Below are 6866 nucleotides of genomic sequence, written 5' to 3'. Positions count from 1 at the left end.
GACCAGGCAGGCAGGTGAGCAATTAGGAGCCAGCGTCCAGGATTATGAGAGGGATGTCTGACATTCCCCGAGTGGTCCCGGATTGGAGAGGGTGCAGGCTGGGCTGAGGGGACCACCCCCCGCCCCATGAATTTCGTGCACCAGGCCTCTAGTATATATATAAAGAAAGAGACAGCGCGTATGAACCATTTTTAGAATAAAGCTTTTCTGTGAAGAGATACAGTGCTATGTCTGCTTAAAGAAGTCAAAGACTGGAAAATAATTATATACTAACACTAAGAACACAAAGGTGGGAGAAGTTTAAAAATATAAGCAAGAGGGGGAGAATGAATGATGGAATGAGATCCTTGAAGAGTGGGAGTGCAGAGAACCAAAACCAGAGGAATGGAACTTAGATGTAAGAGATCAGAGGAAAGGTGTGGGAGGGAGATAATGTGGAAACAGATACATTTATTTTGGGGTAAGGAGGTGTCAGGAATTAGGGAAGTTCATAAAGATCTCTATTTTTCTGTGAAGTTGGGAGTTGGGGGTGGCAGGTCATCTTCTGGTTGCGAGCAGAATGGTGACAGGATTATGAGAAGAATGGGTAATGATGTGGAAGAGCTGCTGTGGGGAATCAGTAAGACTCAGAAATATTGTTGGATAACACTGTTGGCCCAAGTGATATTAAAGACTCATGAATTCCCCGTGGCTGGTTTTATCTAGTGGTAATCAACAGCCCCAATCAGAGAAAAGAAATGCCTGCATATAATTAGGCATAATAGAAATGCCTAATTAATAGGTATGCCTGAAATACCACAGACAAAACGAGTTGAATGATGGCTAGAAAATGGTTGAAACTGTGTGAAAAGAGAAGGGGCAACGGCATGTTAATTTTGACAAAGAACAGATGGAATGAACATTCAAGAGATTATGGTCAGAAAACAAGTTATTAGCATTTATGATTTCAGAGAGAGTTTTTCTGAGTGACAGTAGAAACGCATTGTGGAAGTGAGTGAAGGTGAAAGTCACAAGAATTTAAGAAGCCAAGGAAGTGCAGGCTAGGTAAATGGATGTGTCATTCCCATGAATATTAATATATCCTAAAATCATAGCGAGGAGAAGAATCAAATCATGTGCATACCGGAAGCATAAACCAAAAAACAAACCAAACATCTTAAATATTCTTCATGTTTACCAAAGGAATGTTACAACTCTGGTACCTCCCTAAGTAAATAAAATTTCTATCCACCCAAAATTTGTGAGTCAACTTCAAATTTCAGAGCTATCATGTCACACATTCCTCAGAACTTGTAATCCCAAAGTAATATTCCTAATTGAGGAAAGAGTCATTTTCTGTAAGTGGGTAAGATAAGTTGAAATCAAGCACAATAAAAAGTTTAGAAAACAGTCTCTGATTCTAAAACATTTATAATCAATTTTACCTCTTTGTCCAAAGACCTACCGAATTTTTCCTTAGCTTGGAATTATGTTCCTAAGCTAAGAACCTTTCTCTCTCCTTTTCCCTTTGTCTCTCTCTCAACATCAAGACAGCGAGTGTGAGAGGGAGACAGAGAGGCATCAATGTGGAAGGGAAACATCAGAAGCTTCCTACACACGCCCTACCAGGGATGAAGCCCACAACCCAAGTATGTTCCCTGACCGGGAATTGAACAGGCAACCTTTCAGTGTACGGATGATACTCAACCAACAGAGCCACACTGGCCAGGGCTAAATGAACATCTCTCCTTTTATATTTCAAACATTTTGTTTTGATTTGGAAATTAACAGCCTGAGCTTAGAAAAAAGATTCAGCTGGTTTGACCCTCATTTAAAGTCCCAAACACACTTAGAATAAAGAGAACTAGAGGTTCGAGTATAGAAATCCTTAAGACAGAAAAACCATCTCTGTTATTGTAAGTGCCAGTTCTGCTTATTAGAAGGGCACCTGCTAGGCACTACATCCCATACCTAATTCCATACCAGAATGCCAAGCTGTTAACCCTTAATCTGAAAATAGGTCATGAATGATTCAGCTCAAGACATCTTACCACTGCTTCTTGGACAAAATAAGGGTCAGCATTGGGTGCTTCGGCCCGGCAGTCAAGGCAAGGTGAAGGAGGCAGGGCAAAAGGCAATGAAAGCCAGCTGATCTCCCTTTAGGTAAGGAAAGCAAAAACCTTCCTGGGTTCCCCTCAGCAACTCTGCTGACATCTCACTGGTAGCTCTGTGTTACACAGCTATCCCAAAATGCAAGGATTAAGATAGCAAGCATAATATTTAATTTTCTTATGTCTATAGTAGAGGGAGGAAAGGAAGGAGAGGTGTTGAGCAAGGAGCACCCAGATCAAGCAATACATCTTATACTACTACTTTTAAGCAAACATTTTCGACTGACTGGAATAGGAAATTCTAAAGATCTGAATGGATTTTTTTTTTTTTTTTTTGCATTTGAAGTTGAACTCAAGGAGAAACTTGTTTGATCTTTACTGTGAGTGAAAACTGATGAAACTCTAAATACAATTAAATAAAACAAGACCCAAAGAACCTAAAACTTCTTACCCATTTTAGAATCCTTACAGGCTTTTTGTCTTAGATCACACCTTAAATTGCACTGGTACTCCCTAGAGTTCTGTCTTTGGCATCCTTCTTTTCTGTTTTACCCTCATTCACATCTACAACTTCTAGAACCTTCTGCGCACTGACAAACAATTTTTTTTTAAATCTCCAATCCAAACTGCTCTTCTGCTCCAGACCCATATTCCAATTGGCATCTCTACTTGGCTTGAGGCAAGTGATGGTGATAAAGAAAGAGCTGTAACTAAATGGCACCAGAATTCTCCAAAATGATTTTAAGTAACTGGCAGTATTATGTAATAAAGCAGAAAAAATGGGTGTAATTAAATGAGTATTTTATATAGAAATTACTGATAAAAACATTCCCACGCTGTGCCTCTTTTTAAAGAATAATAAGCTCTTATTTTAGCAATTACATAAGATATAAAATTTATGGCAGCTGAGGATGAGAAGCAATTTGTGGTTTTTATAACCGTGTTGAAGTGATGAAGTACATGTGTTGTTAATTTCATGTGCTTTCTGTCAAATATTATTGCTACTATAGAGTAAGATATAAATAACATAATGGCATTTGTTACATCCATAACATCTTTTCATCTGGAGATTTCAAACCATTTCAAGCATTCATTATTCCCAATATCCAGATCAGATACATTAGAGAGGTAAATTGAGGCACAGAGAGGTGAACAGCTCAAGGTCAATAAAAAAATCAATAACAGATCTGGAAAAAGATATATTCTGATTTTTGCTCCCAGTTTTAAGTTATAAGCCATAACCCCATCATGAAATGTTTCTTTTCTTAAAAGGATCTGCCACATTGTTTATCTTTGATGTTAAATAGCAAATAATTAAGTATAGTTCAATTAATGTAAAATGCGTTCAAAAATGAAGAACTTGAACTGGGCTGATTTTGTTTCAATAAGGGCTCTTGTTCTACTTGTTAGACAGATTGAGAAAAAGTATTACTGAGTTTTAGGGTTGGGAGGACCTATAATTGTCTACATTTCCCCACAAACTGTTTTGCTTTTCTATGGACTGAGTTATTATGTCCAATATCTTTTTAAAAGATATTCTTATTAATTTTTAGAGAGAGGAATGGAGAGAGTGACAGAAACATCCATGATGAGAGAGAATCATGATCAGCTGCCGCCTGAGCGCCCTACTGGGCATTAACCCACAATCTGGGCATGGGCCCTGACCGGGACAGAACCAGTGATCTCTTGGTTCCTGGGTAGAGGCTCAACCACTGACCCACACCAGTGGGGCTGTCCAAAACCTTTTTTACTCCTCAATCTTCCCTGCAATGCGGCTATTTTAATTAACAGAACAATTGTATTACCAAATATCAATGAAATAATAAAACAATCATTAGACATTCAGTACAGTGTATTATAAATCATCATTATACGTATATGGCAACAGAACCCTCTACAGGGGATTAAAGACTGTAATCCATCCACATATCATAGTGCACTTAATGATTATCCCCAAAAATTACCATACAAAGGAAAATTTCAAAATTAATGACGACGCAAAATTCATAGTACTCCTTAGAAATTTTTCTATATATTTCTATTTAAAAGCTATTAATTTCTGATATTATTGATTTATTTTAGAACAAAAAACTTTAGTAAACTTAAAAAAAACACATCGTGAACTTTAAAAAAGATTTGTAAACTTAAAAAAAATTTTTAAATGAAGCCCTGAATGATCATGCGCTGGATTTCAGTGAAACCGAAGGTTTTCTTCCTAAATGCCTACCTGCGCATTGGCTTTCCTTCCATGCACCATGAAAAGTACCCTTCACCACACTCTAAAGCCGAACCTAAGACAACAGAGAAGCAGCAACTTAATAAAAACTATTTCTCAGCGATACACCATTTCACGTCCTGTTATATTACAGACCTTTTGCAGATGCACAAGCATAGCCTTTACCCAGCACCTTACAGTGGTTCTCAACCTTCCTAACGCCGCGACCCTTTAATACAGTTCCTCGTGTTGTGGTGACCCCCGATTTCATTGTTACAAATTGAACATAATTAAAGCATAGTGATTAATCACAAAAACAATATGTAATTATATATGTGTTTTCCGATGGTCTTAGGCGACCCCTGTGAAAGGGTCGTTCGAGCCCCAAAGGGGTCGCGACCCACAGGTTGAGAACCGCTGCAGATGACTATCCTTCACCTGAAACGGTTTTAAGTGAAGGCGAGGGAAGGCGCGCTAATCAGTCGCGACCGCCAGGTCCGTCTCCCTTCAAACGGCGCTCGGAGGCGTCCGTCTGACCTCAGCGCGCCCCCCGGGTGCCCACGGCGGCTCTAACTCACACACGAATAGGGAGCGGCCGGTTCCACAACGGACCTGAAAGCAATGAACCTGTCTGGAAGCGACAGCGGCAGGGGAGGCATTTTGCCTTTAAAAACAAAAACGCCGCTTCCGACAGCCGGGCAGCTTTAACGGTACAGAGACGCGAACGCTCCGGGTTCACATTCTCTTCACCAGCCCTTCCCTGTCCCGAAACCATGTCCACCGCCCACTCGGCACAATCTCGCTAGGTCCCCAGGGTTACATGGGGCGCTTCTCCCTCGTCCCAGCCCTTGTCTGGGGAAGCTGTGCAGACAAGCCCCGACCCCCAGGCGGGACAGGACAGCCCAGCGCCTCCCGGGCTCCGGGGTGGGGCGGCCAGCCGGCTGGAGTGCAGGCTGGTGCCCCACGAGGCCCAGCCCCAGCGCCCCAACAGCCCCTTCTCGGCGCCGAGTGACAGGCGGCGGGCGAAGCTCGGCCCTTACCCGACCCGGAGACTCGGCAACTTGGAAGCACAGATGTGCAAAGCGAGCCCGGGGCGCTCTCCACGGTCCCTGCTCTCAGGCGGCTTACTCACCGGCTCGGACACTTTCCTGTCCCTTTGCCGCAGCCTCCCCCGCCTGGTCCGCCCGCCGCCTCCTCTCCGCCTCCGCCTCTGCAGCCGCTAGCGCCGGCAGGATGCCACTCCTCGAGCTGCTTCCTCCCCGTCCCTCGCTCCGTTCAGCAGCAGGAAGCGGTCCTGATCTTAAATAGTTCCCCCTGGAACTCACTTATTCTGCCAAGAGGTTCCGGTGCGGCTCCGGAAGTAGCCGTTCTCCTTGCATCCAGTTCTTTCTATCCCGAAAATGACTACTTTGCGAGTTCACCGCCGAACTGGCAGTATTTGAATACTGAAGCCTCCTTTAAAAAAATAAAAATCTTTATTGTTGAAGGTATTACATATGGCCCCCTTTCCCACCCATAGTCACCTTCCAGCCCGCCCCCCATTCCCCCTCACCCCTTCGCCCCAGGCCTTCACCACCCTATAGTCTGTGTCCTCGGGTTATGCATAAATGCATAAAGGTCTTTGGCTGTGACCCCCCAATCGCTCCCTTGTTTTCCCCAGCTGAAGGCAATAGAAAGACGAGCCTAGTCACAGGAAGCTAGGAATTTTGATTTATTTGTAGCAGGTGAGTCTCCTGTAGGCACATAGATGGATGCATGCACAGATGGGGTCGACAAATATCTATTAGGCCCATACTATGTGCAAACTGCTGAGGACACACAGCCAAGTCAGAAATGGACTCCACCGCGGAGATTTCCCACACTTTAACTTTCAAAATACCAGAGTTTTATCCAGGATTTTAAGGCTATATGTCAACTTGCTCTTTCACTTAATATTAACCACCAGACACTAACAGAACACTTCTGGGGGTGGGGGGAACTTTTAAATTTGTTATTTGCCTGATTTTCCCACAGCACAGAGCCACGTGAGTTTTACTATATATTTAGAAAAAAAAATAAGTGGTAGGGTAGGGGGGATACAATTTCAGTAATATCAGTGAAACACTTGGTGGTTTCTTAATAAATATACAGGTTAAGCACAAATTAACCAGATTTTCCTTTAACAGTTCTTCACTCGGGATCTTCGAAGGTTTGTCCACTTGGTTCTGAAAGAGAAAGAATACCTTTTGCTAGTTAGCTTGTAGTGGAGAATGCATGGCCTTTAGGTCTAGACACCCATAGGTTTAAATCCTAGTCCTGTGACTGACTAGCTTTGTGATTTTGGTCCGATTTCTTGGTGCTCTGCCCTCAGCAAACTGTATATTCTGATGGGAGGAAACATTCTAGTGCAGTGGTTCTCAACCTTGGCTGCACATTAGAATCACCTGGGAATCTTTTTAAAAATCCTGATTTCTGGGCCTCATCCTCCGGAAATTCTTGTTTCTTTGTTATGGGGTGTGGCCACAGAATTAGAACAAAAGAAACGAATTTACCAGAGGATGAGCCCAGAAATCAGGTTTTGA

Source organism: Myotis lucifugus, unplaced genomic scaffold (assembly GCF_000147115.1).
Source record: "Myotis lucifugus unplaced genomic scaffold, Myoluc2.0 scaffold_54, whole genome shotgun sequence".
Taxonomy (NCBI): Eukaryota; Metazoa; Chordata; class Mammalia; order Chiroptera; family Vespertilionidae; genus Myotis; species Myotis lucifugus.
This window is presented reverse-complemented; position numbering follows the sequence as displayed.